The sequence below is a fragment of the Schistocerca serialis genome, chromosome 2 (assembly GCF_023864345.2).
Source record: "Schistocerca serialis cubense isolate TAMUIC-IGC-003099 chromosome 2, iqSchSeri2.2, whole genome shotgun sequence".
Classification (NCBI taxonomy): Eukaryota; Metazoa; Arthropoda; class Insecta; order Orthoptera; family Acrididae; genus Schistocerca; species Schistocerca serialis.
This window is the reverse complement of record NC_064639.1, coordinates 384,925,628-384,953,081: the sequence shown is the minus strand read 5'-3', so window position 1 is coordinate 384,953,081 and position 27,454 is coordinate 384,925,628.

Below are 27,454 nucleotides of genomic sequence, written 5' to 3'. Positions count from 1 at the left end.
TGTCTTTCTGCTCTGCCCTGAGATTCTCAGGATCCGTTTTTGCGCACACTTTTCGGACGTCGAAATCTTGTGTTACAATTTTGATGGATACTAAAAGCGTTCAAATTTAACTCACCACTGATCACAAGATGCTTTCCTTCTTGAAACTCGTGTGTGACGAAAAATATGCAGACAACAGCTGCGAAAGGCACTGCAGAGCTGAATGTCGCACTTGTGAACCCTGTCACCACCATAACAACTCTAAAAGAGTTCCAGAAGCTGGGAACTGCACGGCGAGCTGGAATTCCGAAACCACTCGCAGAGAACGCAAATTCTCGTAATAGAAAACAAATGTGATGCCGAAGCCATAAAACCTGGGCTATGGAGCATTAGAAGAAGGTCATTTCGTAGAATGAATCTTGTTGCAGACCGTTTCAAGCTTCAGGCCGAGTTTACGTCTCAAGAGTGGAACATGGCGGATGTTCGGTGATGATTTGGGCAGCTATGTCGCAGTATTCCATTGGTCCCATGGTTACTCTGCAAGTTCGCATTACTGCAAAGAATTTTTTTTTAGTCATTAATCTTCTGAGTGGTTTGATGCGGACCGCCACGAATTCCTCTCCTTTGCAAACCTGTTCATCTCAAAGATAACACTTGCAACCTATTTCCTCAATTATTTGCTGTATGTATTCCAATCACTGTCTTCCTCTGAAGTTCGGGCCCTCTACAACTCCCTCTAGTACCATGGTACCATGGAAGTCATTCCCTGATGTCTTAAAAGATGTCCTGTCATCCTGTCCCTTCTCCTTGTCAGTGTTTTCCACATATTCTTTTCCGATTCTGCGCAGAACCTCCTAATTTCTTACCTTATCAGTCCACCCAATTTTCAAAATTCGTGTGCAGGACATCTTAAACGCTTCGATTCTCTTCGATTCCCGTTTTCCCACAGTCCATGCTTCACTATCATGTGCTCCAAACGTACATTCTCAGAAATGTATTCCTCAAATTAAGGTCTGTTTTTGATACTAGTAGACTTCTCTTGGCCAGGAATGCATTTTTTTGCCAGTGGTAGCCTGCTTTTGATGTCCTCATTGCTCCGTCCGTCATCGGTTATTTTGGTGCCTAGGTAATAGAATTCCTTAAATTCGCGTACATCTTGACCATACATCGCGTTTTTAAGTTTCTCGTTGTTCTCATTTCTGTTACTTCTCATTATTTTCCTCTTTTTTCGATTTACTCTCAGTTCATATTCTGTACTAATTAGACTGTTCATTCAGCAAATCATGTACTTCTTCTTCACTTTTACTCAGGAGAGCAACGTCATCAGTGAATCGTATCATTGATATCCGTTCACCTTGAATCTTAATTCCACTCCTGAACCTTTCGTTTATTTAAATAATTGCTTCCTCGATGTACAAATTGAAGAGTATGGGCGAAAGACTACATCGCTGTCTTACACCTTTTTTAATCCGAGCCCTACGTTCTTGGTCGTCCACTCTTACTATTCCCTCTTGGCTCTTGTGCGTACTGTATACTACACGTCTCTCGCTATAGCTTAACCCTATTTTTCTCAGAATTTCGAGCATCTTGCACCATTTTACACTGACTAAGCTTTTTCCATGTCGACGACTCATATGGACATGTCTTGATTTTTCTTCATTCCTGCTTCCATTATCAATCGCAACATAGGAATTGCCTCTGTGGTGCCTTTACTTTTCCTAGGGCCAAACTTATCGTCATCTAAGACATCCTCAATTTTCTTTACCATTCATCTATTTATTATTCTTATCAGCAACTTTGATGCATGACTCGTTAAGCTGATTGTGGGAGAATTATTGTACATGTCAGCTCTTGCAATCTTCGGAATTGTGTGGACGATATTTTTTCGAAAATCAGATGGTATATCGCCGTACTCATACATTCTACACCAAATTTGATAGTCGTTTTGTTGATATTTCACCCAACGATGTCAGAAATTCTGATGGAATTCTGTCTAACCTTTCTGCCTTATTTGATTTTAAGTCTTCCAATGTTGTCTTAAATTCTCATTCCAATAATTGATCCCCATCTCTTCAAAATCGGCTTCTGTTTCTCTCTCTGTCACATCAGATAAATCTTCCCCCTCATAGATACTTCAGCGTATTCGTTCGACCTATCCGCTCCTTCCTCTGCATTTAGCAGCGGAATTCCCGATGCACTCGTAATGTTACCACCCCTGCTTTCAATTTCATGGAAGGTTGTTTTGACTTTCCTACATACTGAGTCAGTCCTTCCCATAATAATTTCTTTTTAGATTTCTTCACATTTTTAGTGCAGACATCTCGTCTTACCTTCCTTGCACTTCCTATTTATTTCAGTCTTCAGCAAATTTTATTTCTGTATTTATGAATTTCCCTAAACATTTTTGTACTTCCCTTTTTCGTCGATCAACTGAATTATGTCTTCTGATACTCATGGTTTCTTCAGAGTTATCTCCCTTGTACCTATGCTTTTCTTTCCGTGACTGCCCTGTTTAGAGATGTCCAACTGTACTGCCTACTGAGCTATTCGTCGTTGCTGTATCTACAGCCTTAGAGTACTTCAAGCGTTTCTCCTCATTCCTTAGTTCTTCCGTACACAACTTCTTTGGGTATTGATTCTTCCTGACTAAAATCTTAAACTTCAGCCTACCCTCCTCTCAACTTTATTGTGATCTGAGTCTATATCTGCTCGTGAATAAGCCTTACAAACCAGTATCTGATTTCGGAATCTCTCTTTGACCATGATGTAGTCTATGTGAAATCTTCCCGTATCACCCAATATTTTCCAAATATACTTCCTCCTTTTGTAATTCGTGAACAGAGTATTCGCTAATACTAGCTGAAATTTATTGCAGAACTCAATTAGTCTTTCTCCTCTCTTGTTCCTTGTTCCAAGCCCCTTATTCCCCTGTAACCTTTTCTTCTACTCCTTCCCCTTACATCTGCATTCCTGTCCCCCATTACTATTAGATTTTGATCTCCCTTTACATACTGTATTACCCTTCCAATATCGTCGTATACTTTCTCCATCTCCTCATCTTGAGCTTGCGACGTCGACATATGTAACTGAACTATCGTTGTTGGTGTTAGTTTGCTGTCTGTTCTGATAAGGGTTATGTGGCCATTTTAGCTGACCAGCATCATCACATAGTTGTGTGGTTGTTCCCTAAAGGTGATGTTCTGTTCCAGGATGGCAGGGCTCCTGTTCACACAGCTCGCATCGTCAAGGACTGGTTTTGTGAGCGCGAGGATTAACTATTTCATACCCTGGCCACCACAGTCACCTCATCTCAATGTTATTGAGTCTTTGTGGTCTACTTTTGAGGGAAGGATGCTTGATCGCTATCCACCTTCATTATCGTTACCTGAACTTGGCACTTTTTGTAGGAAGAATAGTATGAGATTCCTTGAACACGACGAAGGACCTATATTTGTCCATTCCGATTCCAATGGGTTTCCTACGCCATATTAGGCATGATAACGTGTTGTTGGTTTGGTGTTCCTATAGTTTTGTTTCCCCCATGTGCACCTGTAATGAGTAGTAACGGTGCTGTAACAGGTGCGGTGCGCCACAGATTGCTTTAAGATCTGGCGATATCTTTGAGTTTTGGTAAGTATTCAGTATGGTCAGATACACTGCTCAACCAGAACATTATGACGACGGACCTACTATTGATATAAACCCGTCCAGGTGGTAGCAGCGTCACCTGGCGTGGAATGCCTGCTAGTCAAAAATATGGTGCATGTAGTATCAGCGAGCGTGTTGCCCGTGTGTGGAATGGGGAAGGTGCACAATCTGCCCGAGTTTGACAGAGAGCAGATTGTGAAGGCCCGGCGGCTGGGCGCGAGCATTTCGGGAACTGCACGACTTGTCGGGTGTTCGAGGAGTGCTTCAGTGAGTGAAACCACGTCCAGACGTCGTGGCGTTGGGCTTCAGACATCGGACGTCATAGGTTGGGGAGACTGGTGAAACAGCACAAGCGACGAACTGTGGCAGAAGTAACATCAGACTTTAATGCTGGACAGAGTACAGGTGTGTCTGAATACATAGTGCACCGGACACTCCAAACGACTGACCTCTGCAGCCGATGACACATGCGTGTGCCAATGTTAGTATCACGACACCGGGAAGTACGATCGAAGTGTCACGAGACCATCGACACTCTACGTTGGCGCAATGGCAGAGCGGTGCACGGTCTGATGAATCCCGACATCTTTCTCATCAGGACGATGAGAGGGCTCGAATCCGTCGTCTTCCAGAGGAACACCTCCTTGCATCTGTATTGCGGGACAGAGACAAGCTCGTGGCTTCTCCATTATGCTCTGGGGAACATTCACGTGGGAATCCATAGGGACAGTGGAGCTCGTGCAAGGGACCATGACGTCCAAGGAGTATCACACACTGGTTGCATACCACGTACACTCGTTCATAACAATTATGTTTCCCGGCGACAGTGATATTCTTTAACAAGATGATGCGCCATGTCACAAGGCGAGGGATGTGTTGCAGTGATTAAAGGAAGACAGTGGCGAGTTTCAATTGATGTACTGGACCCCCTCTCGCCAGATCTGAACCTGATCGGACACATGTGGGTTGTGACTCAACGTGGCGTCAGAGATCATCACTGTGTGTGCAGCGCTCTACCAAGGCCTCAATGCTTCCATGCCACGAAGCAACGCCGCTGTTTTCCGCGCCAGAGGTAGACATACCGGCTACTGGATAGGTGATGATGTTCTGGCTGATAAGTGTATTTCATCTGAATTTTGGAAAAATTTCGAGAGGGGTTTTACTGTTCACTACGTAGTGCATAATGGAGGAAGCCTGGAGAGGCTGTCCGCGAATAATGTGCGTAGGGAAGTTGCAAATGGTTCAAATAGCTCTGAGCACTATGGGACTTAACTGCTGAGGTCATCAGTCTCCTAGAACTTAGAACTACTTAAACCTAACTAACCCAAGGACATCACACAGATCCATGCCCGAGGCAGGATTCGAACCTGCACCGTAGCAGTCGCACGGTTCCAGATTGTAACGCCTAGAACCGCTCGACCACTCTGGTCGGCTGGGAAGTTGCAACGCAGGAGAATTGTAAGGAAATCCAGGAAGACCAACGGAGGATTGACGGTTGGTGCAGAGGCTGAATGTTGATCTCATCGTAATAAATGTGAGGCATTGCTCATCAAACAAATGAAAAGGACCATTAACTGTCAATTACACTATTGGTGACAGACTATTGGAAAGACAAGCAACCTTAAAGAACACCGAAACAACCAGTGATTGTCAAAAAAGAAAAAAAGGTGTTTGAAAAAGGAAAGAAACGTGTTTGTAAATGGGACGACACCGCATTTGTTGAAAACAATATCGATTTTGTCAAAAAACACTGAGTTCAACAGAAAACACAAAATTTGACAAAATACTTAATTTGGCAAAAAAATCGAATGTGGTAATAAAGTACAACGAACATGGCAAAAAATAAAACCAGAATTGGCAGAATGATGCCAAATTTATAAAAAAATAACAAATTTAGCAAAAAATAGCACTGAATTTAGCAAAGAAAGACACCGTCTTTGGCAAAAAAGACACCAACTATGTTAAAAAATACTTATTGTGGCACAAACACCGAATGTGGAAAGAACACCGAATGTGGCAGAAGGCCGGCCTTGTGACCGAGCAGTTCTAGGCGCTTCAGTCCGGAGCTGCGCTGCTGACACGGTCGCAGGTTTGAATCCTCGGGCGTGGATGTGTGTGGCGTCCTTAAGTTAGTTACGTTTAAGTAGTTATAAGTCTAGGGGACTGATGACCTCAGATGTTAAGTCCCATAATGCTAAGAGCCATTTTTTTGTGGCAGAAATAACAAGAAAGTAGTCGAAATAGCACAGAATTGGACAGAAATAACAAGGAATTTGGCAGAAGTAACAAATAACTTAGCAAAAATAGCAACTAATTTGGCAAAAAATAACGAATCTTCTTAAAAATAACATCGAATTAGGCAAAAATAACACCGTATTTGCCCAGAAAATATAACAATTTTTTTCCCGTCATTACTTATGAAAGTAGTCATTGCTTTTTGTCACACGCACGTCCTTCGACGGCATTTGAGGTTCTGGAGAGTGTGCTAAGATTTGGGTGAGGCGGAAATTGTACTGGAGTGTACCTGTGTGATGAAATGCAGCGTAGACGCCCAGCAGCAAACGAGGCCAGCGTCGGCATGTGTGAAGTGGTGGGGCCAGCGGAGAGGGCACGCATGCAGATCCCAGGCGGGAGGCCGTGCGTGCGCCGGGCGGCCGCGCCGGCGAGGTGTAAATTACACGTCGGCCGCGTCGATTTTCACGAAGTATTATTTTATGAGCTTCAAATTACGGCGGCGAGCGGATAGCGGGCTCTCCACACGGCGGGCAGCCGCAGCCTCCACGCCGTGCGGAGACCGTCTGTTCGCCCTGTACACTGCACCCCACAAGGGCGCTAACGACCTCCGCTGCCAGTCCACAGGGGACGCAAGTACGTCACACTACAGCCACCTTCGTCTCGTCCGCGCTCACCTACAACTTGTTAAGGCACGTCACTGGAAGAAAGAATAGATAAATGCCAACAACTTTCGAATCCAGTTTCCTCCTTTCATGGAATCAATGTGATCCGTACCTTTCAAAGTCTGCCTGACTGTCTACGATTTTCCTTCATTAACTGTTCTCAATGTACATACTTCCGCAACGCTCTGCATCGTCCACATTGGCAAACATAGCATTTTGAAAATGGCTATATTGAGGTGACGGTTGTCATGGGATGCATCCTAGTATCTTGACAGACCTCCTTTTGCCCGGTGTAGTGCGACTAACGAGTCGTTGGTAGTCTCCTGCAGAAGTATTGACCCATGTTGCCTCTATGCCTGTCCATAACTGTGAAAGTGTCGCCGGTGCAGAATTTTTTTGCACTAACTGACCTCTCGATTACGTCATAGACAAGTTCGACGCGATTCATGTCGGTCGAGCTGAGCGGTCAAGTAATTCACTCGAATCGCCCAGAATGTTCTTCAAACTAATCGCTAACAATTGCGGGACGGCGACATGACATCGCTGTTTGGGAACATCAGGTCCATGAATGGCTGCAAGTGGTGGCTGGGTTCAATTGGCTCTGAGCACTATGGGACTTGACATCTGAGGTCATCAGTCCGCTAGAACTTAGAACTACTTAAACCTAACTAACCTAAGAACATTACACACATCCATGCCCGAGGCAGGATTCGAACCTGTGGTCGCGCGGTTCCATACTGAAGCGCCTAGAACCGCTCGGCCACACCGGCCGGCTGCAAGTGGTCTCCATGTAGTCGAACGTAGCTATTTTCAGTCAATGATCGGTCCAGCTGAACCAGAGGACCCAGTCCTTTCCGTGTAAACACAGCCCACACCCTAATGGATTCCACTACCAGTTTGCACACTGCTTTGTTGACATCTTGAGTCCATGGCATCATGGGGCCTGCGCCGCTCTCGAACCCTATCATCAGCTCTTACCAACTAAAATCGTGGCACATCTGACCGGACCACGGTTTTCCGGTCGTCTGCTGTTCAACCGATATGATCGCGAGCCCGGGAAAGGAGCTGCAGGCGCTGTCGTGCAATCGCGTCTGTCTTCTTATGCGACAGCCCATTAACACCACATTTCGTCGCACTGTCCTAACAGATACGTTAGTCGTACGTTCCACATTGATTTCTGCTGTTATTTCACGCAGTGATGCTTCCTGTTAGCATTGGCAACTCTATGCAATCGCCGCAGCATTCGATCATTAAGTGAAGGCCATGGGCGTTGAGAAGTAATTCCTGAAATTTCGTATTCTCGGCATACTCTTGACACTATGGATCTCGGAATGTTGATTTCCCAAACGATTTCCGATTAGGGATGTCGCACACTACCATTCCGCGTTGAAAGTCTGTTATTTCTGCCGTTCATCTACATCTACATCCATACTCCGCAAGCCACCTGACGGTGTGTGGCGGAGGGTACCTTGAGTACCTCTATCGGTTCACCCTTCTATTCCAGTCTCGTATTGTTCGTGGAAAGAAGGATTGTCGGTATGCCTCTGTGTGGGCTCTAATCTCTCTGATTTTATCCTCATGGTCTCTTCGCGAGATATACGTAGGAGGGAGCAATATACTGCTTGACTCTTCGGTGAAGGTATGTTTTCGAAACTTTAACAAAAGCCCGTACCGAGCTACTGAGCGTCTCTCCTGCAGAGTCCTCCACTGGAGTCTATCGATCATCTCCGTAACGCTTTCGCGATTACTAAATGATCCTGTAACGAAGCGCGCTGCTCTCCGTTGGATCTTCTCTCTCTCTTCTATCAACCCTATCTGGTACGGATCCCACACTGCTGAGCAGTATTCAAGCAGTGGGCGAACAAGCGTACTGTAACCTACTTCCTTTGTTTTTGGATTGCATTTCCTTAGGATTCTTCCAATGAATCTCAGTCTGGCATCTGCTTTACCGACGATCAACATTATATGATCATTCCATTTTAAATCACTCTTAATGCGTACTCCCAGATAATTTATGGCATTAACTGCTTCCAGTTGCTGACCTGCTATTTTGTGGCTAAATGATAAAGGGTCTATCTTTCTATGTATTCGCAGCACATTACACTTGTCTACATTGAGATTCAATTGCCATTCCCTGCACCATGCGTCAATTCGCTGCAGATCCTCCTGCATTTCAGTACAATTTTCCGTTGTTACAACCTCTCGATACACCACAGCATCATCTGCAAAAAGCCTCAGTGAGCTTCCGATGTCATCCACCAGGTCATTTATGTATATTGTGAATAGCAACAGTCCTATGACACTCCCCTGCGGCACACCTGAAATCACTCTTACTTCGGAAGACTTCTCCCCATTGAGAATGACATGCTGCATCCTGTTATCTAGAAACTCCTCAATCCAATCACACAATTGGTCTGATACTCCATATGCTCTTACTTTGTTCATTAAACGACTGTGAGGAACTGTATCGAACGCCTTGCGGAAATCAAGAAACACGGCATCTACCTGTGAACCCGTGTCTATGGCCCTCTGAGTCTCGTGGACGAATAGCGCGAGCTGGGTTTCACATGACCGTCTTTTTCGAAACCCATGCTGATTCCTACAGAGTAGATTTCTAGTCTCCAGAAAAGTCATTATACTCGAACATAAGCACATCGGAAACCTTTTCACACCAACACCTGAGTACAAATGACAGCTCCGCCAATGCTCTTTCCTTTTATACCGTGTGTACGGGATACTTTCTTTCTTTCTTTCACTTACGCCATAGTCCCGCAGCGATCGCAGGGTCAGCGTGGTTACAACGGATTTGGCAATGTTAGTATTAGGGATGGCCGGATGCCCTTCCTGCCGCCACCCCGTACCCCCCAGGACTGAATCAGTGTACCACAACTGTCTGAGTCTAGTGTAAATCGTAAAATAGTGCGGACGTGTTTCAAATGTCTGCGACGCGTGTAACTGAGGCGATACGTGGGGACCAGCCCGGTATTCACCTATCGGAATGTGGAAAACCGCCTAAAAACCACATCCAGGCTGGCCGGCGCACCGGCCCTCGTCGTTAATCCGCCGGGCGGATTCGATCCGGGGTCGGCTCGCCTACCCGAGTTCAGAAAGCAGCGCGTTAGCGCTCTCGGCTACCGTGGCGGGTCGTTTGTACGCGATACTACCGCCAGCTATATTTGTGCATATCACTATCCCATGACTTTCGACACCTAATTTTATGAAGCCTGTGGCAGATAATACGCTGTAGTGAACTTATAACTCTCGCGTTTGTCCTGTCATGACGTGCAGATTACTAATGAAGTCGCCCCACCATGGTAGTCAATATTTAAGTAACTGCTACGATCATACAGTGAAATAGAATAGCGAAAGGTTATGATATTAAGTGATTGAAATGCGGATGGCACAGATTAATTAGAGGAAAAAACATGAAATGTTTGGTTTTATTACACTACCTTTTACACGAACTACAAACCTCAGAGTCGAGTTAATTGGGGATGGACATGGCTGAGCTATTAAGGGGAAGGTAGGGGGTCGGTGAATCTCCTCGCCATTCTCTGTAGGCATTTGTCGTGTTGTGATGTCGGCAGCAGACGGTGGGTCGATACGGCGTGTTGTCCTGAAGCTGTGCACCAGCGAGTCGGCTTCCACAGCTTTACGGCGAGACCGAGAGACGGTCCCCGTGTTCACTGCTCACTGTCGGTTGCGTAGCAGAAGCAGCGCTATCACGGTTAGGTAAGGAAATTGTAATGCTCAGTCAAGTGCTTCATTCTCAAGTACTAGATCATGAAGATTTGTTGTCCGTTCAAAATGGAACTAGAAAAGAATAAGTTACAAAGTGACGATGAACATTCGAAACGGAGTAAGGATCAGAACCAAAGTCAGCAGACGAAGTAGCTGATGGGTGGAAGACCCTCCATGTACTCTTTCTTGCTTTCGTGCTCTTTACTTCTAATGGCTCCCCTTAGCTCATGGAATTTTTCCTTCTCTCAGCGCTGTTATTGGCGGACTAAATTTGCGAAGTCACCCAGCAACTGAGCGCCGTTTCGTGACAACGTCTCCCCATGCAAGGTGGAAATTTTCAGTCTTGTGTGGACTCGTTTGTGACTCGGAAACTGGCATTTTCATCAGATGTTGAGTGTCGATGCTGTTTCCAGCGTTGGTTGCAATCAGTTCAGCACATTGTTCCGTTGTATTTCCACTTTCCTTAGACGTAATTGGAAATTTGAAGTAAGTTCTATTGGACCAAACTGCTGAGGTCATCAGTCCCTAGGCTTACACACTACTTCATCTAACTTACACTAAGGACAACACACACACCCAAGACCGAGGGAGGACTAGAACTTCTCTGACGGGGGAGCCCCGCGAACCGCGGCAAGGCGCCCAGACCGCACGGCTACCCCGCGCGGTCTTAAATGTGTCAAAGCAGCCAAACAATACTTCTTTATAACGATGGTCTCTGTGTGAGGCCTGGATAGTCTTATGTTTGTGCTTTGTGTAAGTATCTGCTGGTGTTCGTGATTTATAAGTAACTTTCTTACTGTCCTGCAAATATTTTTTTTTTTTTTTTTTTTTTTTTTTTTTTTTTTTTTTTTTTTTTTTTTTTTTTAAGCAGGCTGTTTCTCCTTTCGTAGTTCCACACTTTCACTCGTTTCCCTGTGTGCATGCTTGCCGCTTTCGTATCTCCACTCTGTCTCGGTGCCTGCAGGCGTCCATGAATTATCAGCACATCTCTCGCTTTTTAAACGAAAACTGTTCTGGTTGTTACGTGAAGTACGTACGTGTTTTTGGAGGTCGCAAAGGGCCTGGTGCTAACGGAAAGAACTACGGAGAGAAGAAATGTGACGTGGATGAACACTACAAGATAAAGTCGCCACTGCTCTACAACAACAATAAGAATATGCTAATTCGCAATTCAAACGGCGGGTATTTGTTTCCTATCGTGCTTAATGCACTATCATGTGATATGCAAATCTAAGTCCAATCTCACTATTACAAGGTGCTGCATATAAAATTACTTAAACGAAGTGGTTCTTCATATAATGTTCTCAGAGTCAAATACCATCGAGGACATCTTATTACTTATGAAACAATGGAAGCAAAATTCTAAAATTAATTACAGAAACAAAGTATCGCGTTCTCAGACTATACAAAACACCTCTTTGCCTCCTGTAGGTCAACAAGCAAGTAGCAAAACATATGTTTCCAAAAGTACCGTATACACAACTAATTTGCACCAGTAGAAGAGTACTATTTACCGCTTTAACCAATAATTCCAGTACTGCTACTACTACTACCACTAATGCTGTGACTACTACGGCTGCACTTATCTCATTGAATTTTATACACACTATTGGAAACGTGCTACAAAACTTTATTTTTCTGCTGCTGGTTTTCTACAATTTCGTTAACCGGGAGACGTTAAAGACTAAAAACGTATATACTACTTTTGGCGCTATTTATAACATTATCAATTATTGATGCAGCGGAAATCAACATAAAGAACTTTTCTTTTCACTTTTCTCATTGTTCGCTTATCAGCGATCATCATTGCCGACAAAGAAGAGAATCACGTGAAAGAAAAGAGGAAACAAAATGGAACTGCTCGATTTGAGAGGCTATGTAATAGGCGCAGTTCCTGCTGAGAATACTGCTTCCGGATGAGACGACGATGAAAGACACAGAGTACTATCAATATCTTCACTTTGCAGAATTACGTTTTATTTCCCCAGGAATAAGTGTGGTTAGCAATAATGAAGTTAAGGAGGTAAGCACCTGGGCCAGATAGATTTATGGCAGAAATGGTGTGACAGCTGAAGACCAAATTGTTCCATATCTTACGCTACGAAACGAACTCTTTGCAGGGAGGGGTGCACAGAATATGCAAAATCTCAAATATCATGATACTAATAATGATAAAGACTCAACCGATATCTTAAAGGCTGATCTGTTTAGTAAATGCCCTTGTCAAAAGTACAGGAAAAGCTTCTGTGCTGCCGCCAGAGCGATCATGAAAGGTAACTGGTGTCAGGTCGCTGCAGTAGGGTTTCAGAAAAGAGAGATTTTCGAGTATGTGGTAAATAATGCAATGCAAATTGTAAACACTGCTGTAGTACGACTGTCTTATTGTGAGATAACCTTGTTATTCAACCAGCAGTACGTATCTAATATGGCGTACCTACCCCTCGTCAGATCGGGAGATACATGCACGAAGATCGTATCCCACTCGCATCCGAAGATAATTTTACGGTTACAGACTGTTGTGCGCTTTCGCGCTCTGAATGTGGCATTAGTTCTATAATGTACCAGATACTGTTAATTTCACAAACCAATTTAGAAACCAGCCACAATCAGATTCGTTGATTTCTCAGTTGCTGTTCCATAGCTGCAGAATTTTTACCTCCATGATCTTTTTATGTTTAAGATCCGTCAAGTTGACCAGTCACAATACCTTTGTTCTCTAAAACCACTTACCTGGAGTATCGTCAGCTGCTTTTACACACACTGACTGATTAATTTGAAATATTCTTCGCTTATCGAAGGGATATGGCCCTATAATATCATTCAGTTCAAATATTTGTTCTTTCGGTTTATAATCTACGTAATTTGTATTTATCAGAGATCATAACTAATTCCATGCAGTTAAAGGATATAGTCTCTGATAGGAAATATCCACCTTTTCAAATTAAATGCAAACTGGCTTTAAATTTTCAGCACCCATTTCGCTCAACCGTTTACAGCGTTCTTGGTAATAGCTCTAACGCATATGAATACGCTTGTGGACACTGCTACTGGTTTATTTCTACTGAGAGTACTGATAGACGTAATATTGAACACTTTATTAGATCATGTTATACTGCAATCAGTGCTACTTCTCAGACTGTACGACGAACATGATACACAACAAGACACCACACAACAATTACACACTCGCAAGTAGACAGGCAGTCAAGTGGGCTTGTATGCAGACTAAGCAAAGACACAGGTACATAACAGCCTGCGTGACTGAGAGACAACCAAGAAGAGCCACAGGTGATGACAATGACACGCACCATGGGAGAAGTTCCATCTGCAACAACCTTTCAGAAGCAGCCAGGAGATGAGCCTCGTGACCAAGAAGGATTTCGTGAGACCCAGGCAATCATCCCTCAATCTCTTCAACTTAAGTAGCCCAGCAGCGAAGACCCTGTGAATCCTGAGATGTGCCACATCATGCCAAGGGCTAACTAACCAAACAGAGGAGGTCTAGTTTCGTTCTGATACCAAGTCCATGAATGCAGTGTAGTGTAGTGCTGTGTTGTTTAGTGTGGTGTAGTCAAGAACTATAGGTTACGAAATTCGTAGTATGGCATTGTAACATAGTGCAGGAGACCACTAGCATGTGCCATCTGGGTTCCGGATGACCGTATATCTGTGTCAGATGGCTGAACGGCAGAATGCATATTTTTAAAACTTATTTGTTTAAATAGATATGTTATCTATTTTTTCTCAAAAACTGTAATGCTTAGTTATACTAATTTGAAATTATATTCAAATCTTATGTTGTATGTTCATTTACACTATGTGATCAAAAGTATCCGGACACCCCCAAAACATACGTTATCATATTACGTACATTGTGCTCCCACCTACTGCCAGCTACTCCATATCAGCGACCTCAGTAGTCATTAGACATCGTGAGAGAGAAGAATGGGACGTTTTGCGGAACTCATGGTCTTCGAACGTGGTCAGGTGAATGGGTGTCACTTGTGTCTTACTTCTGTACGCGAGATTTCCATACTCGTAAACATCCCTATTTCCACTGTTTACGATGTGATAGTGAACTGGAACTGTCAGTGGACACGTACAGCACAAAAGCGTACAGGCCGACCTTGTCTGTGACTGACAGAGACCGCCGACGGTTGAAGAGGGTCGTAATGTGTAATAGGCAGACATCTATCCATATCCGCCCGCATCTCGTGGTCGTGCGGTAGCGTTCTAGCTTCCCACACCCGGGTCCCTGGGTTCGATTCCCGGCGGAGTCAGGGATTTTCTCTGCCTCGCGATGGCTGGGTGTTGTGTGGTGTCCTTAGGTTAGTTAGGTTTAAGTAGTTCTAAGTTCTACGGGACTGATGACCATAGACGTTAAGTCCCATAGTGCTCAGAGCCATTTGAACCATTTTATCCATATCCATGACGCAGGAATTCTAAACTGCATCAGGATCCACTGCAACTACTATGACAGATAGGCGGAAGTGAGAAAACGTGGATTTCATGGTCGAGCGGCTGCTCGTAAGCCGCGCATCACGCCGGTAAATGCCAAACGACCCCTCGCTTGGTGCAAGGAGCGTAGACATTGGACGATTGAACAGTGGAAAAACGTTGTGTGGAGTGACGAATCACGGTACACAATGTGGCAATCCGATGGCAGGGTGTGGGTATGGCGAAAGCCCGGTGAACGTCATCTGCCAACGTGTGTAGTGCTATCAGTGAAATTCGGAGGCAGTGGTGCTATGGTGTAGTAGTATTTTTTATGGAGGGGGTTTGCACCCCTTGTTGTTTTGCGTGGCGCTATCACACCACAGGCCTTCATCGACGTATTTAGCACCTTCTTGTTTCACACTGTTGAAGAGCAGTTTGGGGATGACGATCGCATCTTTCTACACGATCGAGCACCTTTTTATAGTACACGACCCATGGCGGAGTGGTTACACGACAATAACATCCCAGTAAGTGGGCTGCACAGAGTCATGATCTGAATCCTATAAAACGCCTTTGGGATGTTTTGGAACGCCGACTTCGGTTCAAGCCTCAACGACCGACATCGATAGCTCTCCTCACTGCAGCACTCCATGAAGAATGGGCTGCCATTCCCCAAGAAACCTTGCAGCACCAGATTAAACATATGCCTGCGAGAGTGAATTTTGTCATCAAGGCTAAGAGTGGGCCAACACAATATTGAATTCCAGCATAACCAATGAAGGGCGCCACGAAATTGTAAGTCATTTTCAGCCGGGTGTCCGAATACTTTTGATCACTTAGTGTATACTAACTTATGTGCAATATTTGGTTTGTGGAGAATACTCAGTATTGTAGAACACTCAGTATAATGTCGTTTATTTAAACTGACCTACACTTCTCGAACAATCACTATACAGACACAAAAACAAATAACTTGTAGACAACCGTTCATCAAGAGCGTCAGTGAAGTCCGTCGGAGCTGGTCCTAGCTCGGCGAGGAACTGGCTGTACTGCTGCTGCGCTGGCCTTATAAAGCCGGCGGAGGCAGGCGGAGTAATCCAACTTTCCCTGTATCTGTGAGACGACCTCTGCAGAAAAAGGTTCGCATTAGTCTCTAGCAAGTTCTATTTGTTTTGAAGAATTGTTTTCCTCTTGGTTGTGCCTGCAAATGCTTGTGTATGTTATATGGTACACAGGAGTGTCTTGAGTGTAGTCTGCTTGGCAGGGGTCGTCTGTGGCAGACGTAACAGTTTGTTCTTGCATGCGAATAACAGACTAATAGAAAAAGCAAATAATTAAATAAATAAAAGTTATTTCAGTGATTACAAAATGACGCCATACTTACAAAGTACTTGTCATTATGAGTATGACGTTGCACTGCCTCTGGCCTGGTGCGTGCACTGATTCGGTTGAGAAGAGTGTCATAAAGAAATTTTATTCTCTCTTGAGGCAAGCTGGCCCACAACTGCTGTGACTGGCGACAGATAGACTGGATACTGACACTGGGACGGACTTGACATCTGAGGTAAACCACCACAGACAGTTCTGGGGAACTTGCTAGTCATGGTACTACCTCAAAATCACGCAAGTAGTTAATAGCGACACATAGTATATGTGAGTGAGAACTGTCCTGTTGGAAACCATCATCTCTATACTGTAACTAAATCTCTACAAGCCGTGATCTGAAGTCATACCCAACGGCTCCTACACAATGACACCCTGTGCCTCCCCAAAATATTGAAAGAATGTGACTGCTCCTCAGGTCCCCGCCATACTCCCCGATGACTGTCAGTCACAGTAGTCTTGACCCACGAGTCATCGCTGAACACAATCCGATGCCATTCATCAGCAGTCAGTGCTTGCTGATCATGGCACTAATCCTTCGCGCTGTAGCCGCGTGGTCTAGGGCGCCTTGCCGCGGCTCGCGCAGCTCCCTCGTCGGCTGTTCGATTCCTCCCTTGGGCATGGGTGTGTCTGTGTGTGTTGTCCTTCGCGTAAGTTAGTTTAAGTTAGATAAAGTAGTGTGTAAGCCTAGGGACCGATGACCTCAGCAGTCCCGTAGGAACTTACCACAAATTTCCAAAAAAGTTTTGCTTCGATTTGTGATGTAGTGTTAATGGCAGCCTAAACATGGGATGGTTATTCCCTAGTTCGGCTGCTGCTAGTCCCAGAAAAATTGTGAAGGATGACACAGAATGTTGCAGGGAGCCTATTACAACCAGAAATTGAAGGGGCTACGATGTGAGTGGCGCACAATATTGTGATACTCGCATGTGGCTGTCAGATGTGGTCGACCGCAACGTTGACAACGAGTACATTTGCTCCCCCCCCCCCTCCCCCCCCCCCCCCCCCCCCCATGCAATCCAACATCTTGCCACTGGATATTGCACGATCTGAGCAGAAGGATGAATGAAGACCCGCAATGATACATCTTTAAAACTATCTTGGGTGCTGATGACTCTGTCTTTAACAAGTATGCAGCATCGCTGTGTCATTCACAGTGATTACCCAACACCTGATGCTATTCACGTCCATTATATACCCTACCAGGCCTGGTAACAACAGTACACACGATCAACATTGATGCATATTAGCGGTAGTGAAACCTGCGACAGGGAACAGCAACTCTTTATCGTTTACATACTCGCTGATGGTGTGTATCTGTGCTGAATAATATACACATCCGATCATGTCTTCTACGTGTTCCACCTTTTGCCAAGTATTGTTATACAGCTAACCTACGAATGTCCACACCGGCTGAATAGCCGAGATCTGTGAGCACGAGCGGCTGGACGTTACCTAGCGAAGGTCGGCAACGGCAGAGGCGGCGGCACCTGCGTGGCCGTACCGGCTCGGGCCAAGGCTACGGCCAGCCGGCGGGTGGGTGTGTCTCCGGGCCAATTACAGGTGGCTGTTTATTACGTGACTGGGACGCGCGCGACGTGACCGGCAGGCCGCAGGGCTCCGGGGGCGGGATGAGGGCCTCACAGGTGCTGAGAGCAGCTAGGGGCGCAACAAAGGCGCCGCCGCACCTGCCCGAGCACGCCCACGCAGTCTCGGGGGCAGCTGACGCCGGCGGCTCCGTCCGAACCTCGAGGGAGAATCGGAGACTGCGCAATTCTTTTGTCGGAGGTAGAGATGTTACGTAATTATCGCTCCCAAATGTCAACATGAGTAGATAAAGAGATCAGTTTGTATACTTATACGAGGGTCACTCCAAAAGAAGTGCACACTATTTTTTTTTAAATCCCACTTTTATTCTACATGTTTGAAAGTTTTACAGTGTGTAGATACATCTTTTAGGAAAAATATTTTCATTTCTCCACATAATTTCCATTCCTCTCAACTGCCTTACGCCATCTTGGGAACCAACGCCTGTATACCCGCACGGTAAAATTCTGGACCAATCTGTTGGAGCCACTGCCTGGCAGCATGCAAAAGGGAGTCATCATCTTCAAACCTTGTTGCACGAAGAGAGTCTTTCACTTTCCCAAAGAGATGATAGTCACATGGAGCCAGGTCAGCACTGTAAGGCGGAGGTTTCAGTGTTGTCCATCCGAGTCTTGTGATCGCTTCCATGGTTTTTTGACTGATGTGTGGCCGTGCATTGACGTGCAACAGCAAAACATCCTGCTTTTGCCGATGTGGTCGAACACGACTCTGTCGAGCTTTAAGTTTCTTCAGTGTCGTCTCATATGCATCAGAATTTATGGTGGTTCCACTTGGAATGATGTCCACAAGCAAGAGTCCTTCGGAATCGAAAAACACCGTGGCCATAACTATTCCAGCAGAAGGTGCGGTTTTAACTTTTTTTTTCTTGGGTGAATTTGCATGATGCCACTCCAATGATTGCCTCTTCGTCTCACAATTCTATCAAGAAATTCATCTCCACCATTCTCGTACAGTTCCAAAAGTTCGCTGCATACCGTTTTTCTTGTTTCTTTGTGAGCCACATCCCGGGAACCCACCTGGCACAAACCTTTTTTAACGCCAACCCTTTCAGTATTCTGCAAACACTTCCTTCCCCTGTCCCAACGTAGCGTGACAATTCGTTCACTGTGTTGCATCTGTTAGCAGTCACCAATTCGTTAACTCTCTGCACGTTGTCTGACGTGTCTGCAGTACGAGGCCTGCCACTACGAGGACAATCCTCAATATTGCCGTGCCCGCTTTCATCACGTAACCTGCTTGCCCACAGACTAACTGTACTGCGATCGACAGCAGCATCTCCATACACCTTTTTCAACCTCTTGTGGATGTTTCCCACTGTCTCGTTTTCACAGCAGAGGAATTCTATGACAGCACGTTGCTTCTGACGAACGTCAAGTGTAGCAGCCATCTTGAAGACATGCTGTGACGGCGCCACTCACGAGAACAGGTTGAACTAAGTTTGAAAACAAGCGGGAAGGATGTATCTACACACTGTAAAACTTCACACATGCAGAATGAAAACTGTATTTTTACAAAAATAGTGTGCATTTCTTTTGGAGTGATCCTCGTATAATAAATATAACAAACAAGCACCAGAATACCCAGGAACAAAGTATGGAAAAATCAGACGAGTCCAACAATTACAGAACCATGTCCTGAAAAAAATATTATTCACTCATATAACTCCTTCGAGCTTCCAGCCACGTCAGTGGGTACAAGATCCACGAGCTTTCGGCCGAGTACTCATCGGACATTGCCATGTGGTGACAATCTTTTCGATGCTGCTACCATCCTTATATAGCCGTACTGCTTTCTGTGACGTCGCTTGAGCTCGCTCCAGGGCCATATAAGGTAATGTTTTTGTTGCACGTCCGCCACACCTGCTTCAACCTTCCGATGGCCGGGTCCCAAGATGTGCTCAGCTGCAGGCCGCCAGAAAAGCTCATGTCTGTCCGAATGTTTATGTAAGTATTGTACAAAAGTTTGATAGAAATCGATCGGTAATTTTTCGAGACGTTTGATAACAAAGTCAAACTACGATTTGTCTTTATACAGTAGTATAGATAATAAGTGACTTCGTGGCTTTGTATCCTTTTGTTCTTTCTCTGGACGGATCGCATATTAATCCTTATCCACTAAAAAGATGCTCGGTTGCAGTTGAACCTGGTGGAAGAAACCGATATTGGCGTATTAAGGGGTGAAATATTTGGAACTTGAAACTATTGACCTTAGATCATAAGAAAATCCTACAAACAGAAGCCGTTGTGGAAAATTACTGTCCTTTTAATTTCGCGGTGAGTCAAGAATCTAAACTGATTTGTAACCCTGTCAGTCGAAGAGCATAGTAATAAAGACTGTTTCGACGATAATACCGCTCAACTAATCATGAATAAGCCACCAACTAAAAAGTGTCATCATGAGCTCTCCATTGGTAAAAGATTCCGAGTTAGTCCTCCATTCGGATTTCCGGGAGAGAACTACTAAGGGGGAGGTAACCACGACAAAACGATTACTAACGTTGAATGTCAGAAGTTTGAACATAGTAGGAAAACTAGGAAGTCTAAAAAGGGAAATGCGGAGATTCAGTCTAGATACAGTGGGTGTGTAAACTGCTTGAACACTTCAGTGAGAGAGTTGTTCTCATCAGATTCGACAGCAAACTAATGTCGACAACGATACTTCAATTATACATGCCGACGTAGCAAGCAGAAGATGAAGAGATGGAGTAAGCATATGTGGATATTTAACCGGTAATTTAGTGTGTACAGAGAGATGAAAATCTAGTAATCGTGGGGAACTGGAACGCGGTTGTAGGGTAAGGAACACAAGAGAGGGTTACTGGACAATATGAGTTTCGTGGTAGTAATGAGTATAATTGAGATCTACAATAAAGTTCACACAGTAAAATCGAATACTCCATTCAAGAATCACAAGAAGACGAGGTATACTTGGAAAAGACCCAAAGATACGGGAATATTCCAGGTGAAGTACATAGGAATGAGATATACAATTCCGAAAGCAGAATCAATGTGAAATTGAAATACTGAAGTACTAAGGAATGATGAGACGCCTTTAAAGGTCGCTAACGATGTGTGTTCTGCGATAAGGAATACCAGAGTAGGCAGTTCAGTTGGAGAGGACTTCTCTAAACAGGGAAATCACAGAGGTTCCGCAAACAAATGTAGATCCGAGAAAGCTAACTGCGAAGAAACCTTGGGTAAGTTGATCGACGAAAGAAGGAAGTACAAAAATGTTCAGGGAAAGCCAGAATTACAGCAACACAAATCCCTTAGTAATGAAATAAATAGTAAGTGCAGGAAAGCAAAGGCGAAATGGCTGCAGGAAAGATGTAAAGGAATCAAAAAAGATACGATCATTGGAAGTACTGACTCGGGATATAAAAAGCCAGAACAGCTTTCAGTGAAATTAAAAATAAGGTTGGTAATATTAGGAGTGGAATGGGAATTCCACTGTTAAACACCGAGGAGAGAGCAGATACATGAAACAGTACACTGAAAAACTGATGACGTGATAGAAGAGGAAACTGGAGTCGATATGGAAAAGGTAGAGGATCTAGTACTGGAGTCAGAATTTGGAAGAGCTCTGGAAGACTTAAGATTAAATAACGCAGAAGGAATATAGAACATAAAACATTCTACCGGAATATCTGGAAATCAGTGGGGTAATTGCAACAAAAGGACTATTCTAGTTGGTGTGTAGAATCTATTAGACTGACAACGTACCAACATACTTTCGGAAAAATGTGAACCACAGAATTCCGGTGATAGCAAGGCCAGGTAAATGCGATAACTATCGCACAATCAGCTTAACAGCCCATGCAATCAAGCTGCCGACAAGGATAATGTACAGAAGGATGGAAAAGAAAACTGAAGAGCTGTTAGATGACGATTACTTTGGTTTTAGGAAAGGTGAAGGTGACAGAGTAGCAGTTCTGACGTTCATCTTGATAACAGGAAGCAACGTTAAAGGAAAATCAAGACACCCTCATAGGATATGTCGACCTAGAAAAAGTGTTCGACAATGTAAAATGGAGCAAGATGATAGAAATTCTGAGAAAAATCTACCTTCAGTGAAACTGAAGAAGAGTTACAGGATGAGTACCGAACATGAAATGAGAGTATATCGAAGAAAGCCGAAAGTAATGAGAAGTAGCAGGAAGGAGAACAGCGAGAAACCTACATAACTGTTGATCACGAAGTACATGAAAAAAAGGAATTCATCTATATAGGCAGCAAAATAACCCATTACAGCCGAGCAAGAAGGACGTAAAAAGCAGACTGGTACTGCCAAAATGGGCATTCCTGGCCAAGTGAAGTCTACTAGCATCAAACAAAGGCCTTACTTTGCAGAAGAATTTTCTGAGATTGTACTGCTGTATAGCAGTGAAATATAAACTATGGGAAAACCGGAACATGGACGAATCGAAGCATTTGAGGTGCGATGCTACAGAAGAATGTTGAAAATTAGGTAGACGGTTAAGGTGAGGAATGGAGAATTGCTACGTAGAATCGGCGAAGTATGGAACATATGAGAAACACTCAGAAAAAGTATGGAGAGGATGACAGAACGTGTGTTAGGGCATCATGGAGTAACCTCCGTGGTACTAGAGGGAGCGATAGAGGGTGAAAACTATATAAGAAGACTTAGGTTGGAAAATCTAAGAAATAATTATGGGCATAGGGTGCAAGTGCTGCTCGGAGATGAACACGTTAGCGTAGTAGAGGAATTGGTTGCCGGCCGCATCAAACGAGGAATAAAAGAAGACCATCAAGTTGAGGAGGTAGAAAGCAACAATATAGGGAAACAACAACAACCTACTCTGCTACTGCGGCATAAGGAAGCGTATCAAATTAATCTCATTGGCAAGATCCTTCTCATTTTAAGCGAACTTAAACAGGGGTTATGCTTTCACTTCCAGGTTGGGTGGTAGGAAAAGGGTAGCAAATGATGCATCTGAAACTCTAATGATGTTTTTGTCGAAAGGGAATACAATATCGTATACAGTTGTTGGGATATACAAATATAAGAAAATAGATTAAGCCAAATAAACTCACTTATTATAACAATTCTACTTTACCACTCTTAGGCAATGTGTAACGGCCTCACTTTCAAATATTCTTTGGCGACATACACTTCACAGTGACAAAAGTTACTCAAACCTATCTCTGCTGTTAGTATTTTACTACTGGTAGGGTTAATTAATTACTTCCGTTTCAACAGTTAAGTAGTCGCCAAATGAATTTGTTATAACGACTCACTTTATTTACGGATGAAGTTCATGTAATTCATCTCTGTTTTAACACAGATATAAGGTGATACTCTTTGAAATACTTCCAATGTGCCTGAACTGTGAACTCATTTAATATTACCGACAATCAGTATCCAAAGACGTAATGGAACGTAGTGCTTGAATAAGGATAACAAAATCAGAAGCTGTATTTGAATCTACCGTCTTTTATTCTTTTTAATACTTGCCGCCAGTTTCGACACCACATGGTGTCATCTTCAGGCAGCGAACGTAACCTAGCATCCGTAACATTTTTCACGTTCAACATGCAGAATCGTATGCAGCGGGCCAAAGTTAACTGGATTCCGTACCTTCCGTGGCAACAATAAGCCCAATTAACTTTGGCCCGTTTGAACGTGAAAACGGTTACCTTCAGGGCCTGAAGATGACACCACGTGGTGTCGAAACTGGTAGCATTTGTTAAAAAGGAAAAACGAGGGTAGATTGAAATCATTCAAGTACTAATTGTCTTCCACTACTAACGAATGGAGTTGCAATGGAAGGCCAACCTTAATACTTTGGGCTAAAAAGAGCAGGCTTTCAAAGAGCGAATACAGGCAGAATAAGGCCTCCCAACTTTCAAATTAAGGACATTATACCACCGTTATGGCCACTGATCCACAAATTTTGGTTTTCCTAGATAAAGTATCGTAGACGTAAAACTAAAAAATGTGTCGTATTGGGCCACTGCTGTAATCCTTTGTATCTCCACCGGACGAAATTTCTGTGTCCCTTTAACGCAAGAGACGTCCAAATGAGATCGCAAGCTTTAACCGTGGGACTATAGGACGGTCACAATTTATAACGCAGCCTCAAACGCTTTACAGTGCCTTCATTAGATACGGAAGTCCGCAACATTCATACATTCCGGTATTATTATGGCAGCCGGACGCGGCGGACTACGCCCCACGGAAGAGTCTTAAGATCAAGGAAAATATTTATATATCGGTACTTCTTAAACCTTCGTCTTATCGAATTTCAGAACAGGATACAAGTAGCTAAACAAACCGTTTACAGCAAGTTATATCCAAAGCTCTCCTGTCATAATTTTGTCTAATACTAGTTGATAAAGTCAGCGTTTCCCGGGTATCTATTTTGAAAGTTTTCTATTAGGAACGAAACCAAAAAAATGGGCAGTTGCGAGTAGGACTTGCGCGCTGAGAGTTCAGTACAAACTAAATTACTGTGTAGACAGTTTATCCATTCCCGTAACCGAGAACATTGACGATTGTTTCCTATTATCGACACTGATACTGGCAAGTTATCTGTCTCAGGGACTCCGAGATTCTCGAGAATGCGTTAACTGCAAGTTTGAAGTCGAATAACATATGGCAAAAGAAATGTTCTTTCGTGTGACATATTTACAGATTAACAAGTTTTAAATTTTCTCTTTACTTGTATTGTGAAACCCCGCTTCTTGACAAATTTCGTGATGCTAGGTCAACGGTGAGTATGAGTACATCGAGTAACAGAGTACGTTGAGTAACATGGTCGAGTTAAAACTTACCTAGAGGAGACGTAGTTTCGGAAATGGTTTACCAGAGGTTGGCGAAACTTGTAAAACATGTAAAGGGCGACAAAAAATTTCCCTTCGAATGCCGTACAGTACAGAATCGGTATGCCGATCAGGCATTGAGGCAATAATTCCACCGACGCACTAGTTTGAAGGTACTCGTTTGGTAAAACACCTTATCCTGCTGCGTGGGGAAGTCTGTAATTGCCTGGTGCATATCCTCGTCCGACAGATGTCGTCGACCCTACAAGGCTTTTTTAAGGGACCGAAGGAGTGCTAAACGCAGGGGAGAAATCAGAAATGCTCGAATGTCTCTCATTTGAGTTGGCCTAACTTCCGCCTTGCAACATTTGGGAACATGCGTTATCATGAAACAGTAGCACGGAGCTTGGCGCACCATTCCACGAAGGTGGTTTTGACAGAGGTGCTGCCCCCTACACGTTCTTCATTCTGCGATGGATGTCTATCTGTGTTTGTCCTCCGGCAGCCAAGAAAAAGAATATCAGCACGTTGGTCCGGTTTGGATGCATTTGGTAATGACTTCGCCATAGTTCGCGTTTCCGCATTTACCACACGTACGCCGGAAAGACACGAATTTCGCCCTAATCCCTTGCCTACATGTCGGTGCTTATGTATGGCGGTCAGAAACGGCCTAAAAAGGTTGTAGGACTGTTCAGGGGAAGTTGTGCTAAGAAATATTTGTTAAAAAAATTAATACTTTGCGCAGTATACGAGTTATTTAGCACTGAAGTTAGCCAATCAGGTCATCGTGCGCGCATATTCAAGCAGCCTTCCAGAAGCAGTGTCGCCAAACTAGTTCTTCGTTTGGTTTCCTCAAACCACACAAACGTAGCTTTTGCTCACCAGCTTAAATTTATCACTTCCAAAATAGATATAATTTAACAGGTGGTAACTCACGGACCCACCGATATTTGTGCATTACCGCACTGTAGACCGTGCAAGTGCTTCAATTTGCAATCTCGGCGACCTTACTGGTTAACTTCAATACTGAATAACTCGGAAATGCCGCAACGTTCGAATTTTTTTATTGACAATTATTTCTCAGCACAAAGTCCCCTGCAACATCCTCACAAGATTTTCAGGCTGTTACTGACCATTCTGCGTAGGCGCAACAGAGTCGTGCTTCGTTACATATAGCTGCAGCAAAGCCCTCAAACGGAAACTTTTCAATCGCCCCTTATATTTGACGAAATTAGACATTGGGGAAGTTAATCAGAGTGCGCTGATTGACGTTTCTTTCACCGGTGGCGGCTTCAAGTCGTTACGAAACAAACTCGTTTGCGCGGCTTCTCGTCTGGACTCTGCGGACGGCAACAGCTGACTTTTATTTTGATTTCACGCGGCGAGGAGAGAAAGGACATACGCCATTGACGTTGAAGTTGGAACGCCGACACGTAGATGAATCACGGGTCGTGACTGATAAGTGCTTAATAAAACTTGTTGGCAGATTAAAACTATGTGCCAGACTGGAACTCACGCACAACTTGTCTTCCGCTGGCAATATGACTACCTTTAGCAGGATTTCTTTATTGTCTTCGTAGTCTTTTGCGGTGGCATGCCTGAATAAAATATTCTCAGTTTTGAAATGGCGTCATTTCTAATAAAACTGTCGGGCTCACGATGCCTATCTCCGCAATCCTTGTCAGGAGTAAAAAAACCTCTGATTTGTTTATTTATCCCTGACTACGATGACAAAGATAGCCATCAAATGCTCGAGTGTTTTATTTCAAATGACGCTGCTTAAAAACGGAGATTTTATTCGGACCTATTTATTGTTCAACTAATTCTATTACATAGAAACTGAAAGTGAAATGTATATAAAATTAGTTGTAAAGTACTAATCTGTAAAGTAAATAGCAATATTCTATCTTGAAGCTACCTAGGTGCGACTCAAGATCAGCTCTTGCAGCTTCACTTCTGCTGACACCGTTCTACTACTACCTTCTTAGTTCATAGACGTTCTCCAGCATATCCCGCTGGACTAGTGTTCTTCAGTAAAAGCGTAAGACTCATTCTGGGAGTAAGTTCGCAGCGTCTCTGTTTCGCGTGTTGGTATTCTGGTTGCTATAGGTTTACTTATTGATTGTCATTTTTTCTTTGTAGTTCACTGTCGCTATTTGAATTTACACATTATCAGTTTGTGACGTACAGATAGTGACTTGAGCTGTGGACGCTAGAAAATGGAGAGCTAAGAGGAGAAATCGGAACGTTTCCGACGTGTTATTATGTTTTGAGTTTGATAGAGGGGTGACAACAGCAGAGGCAATCAGAAACATTTGCGCCGTGTATGAGGATATTGCTATTTGACAGAGGTGGATCGTTTTGACCTTAGTGTATCTCCACGTTCAGGAAGACTTTCGGAGTTTGATGAAGATCGGTTAAACACATTAACCCACAATGAACAGTGTACTCGAGAACTGGAAAATGTGATGAACTGTGATCATTTCACAATTGTGCAACATTTGCATGCAATAGAGAAGGTTCAATAATCTGTTGCATGGGTACCGCATGCTCTAAACTAAACTCGCAAAAAATCAGCTGGTGGACATATGTGCATCTCTGTTACTCGTCATCAATTAGCTCGTGAACAACACCGACCATTGATATCCTGTATCTTTACTGGTGACAGGAAATAGTGTCTTCTAGCATAAGAAAAAAAGGAATGGTTGAGTCCAAAAAAAGCAGCAACTCGCCGTACAAAGACTTGCGTCCATCCACAAAAGATAATGTTACGCATCTGGGGGAAAATGGACGGTGTAGTGTATTACGAATTGCTTTCCCGAGGTGTAACCATCACTGCTGACATTTATTGTCAAAAACTGGGACGTCTTCGCCGACCGCTGTGGCCGAGCGGTTCTAGGCGCTTCAGTCCGGAACCACGCTGCTGCTACGGTCACAGGTTCGAATCCTGCATCGGGCAAGGCTGTGTGTGATGTCCTT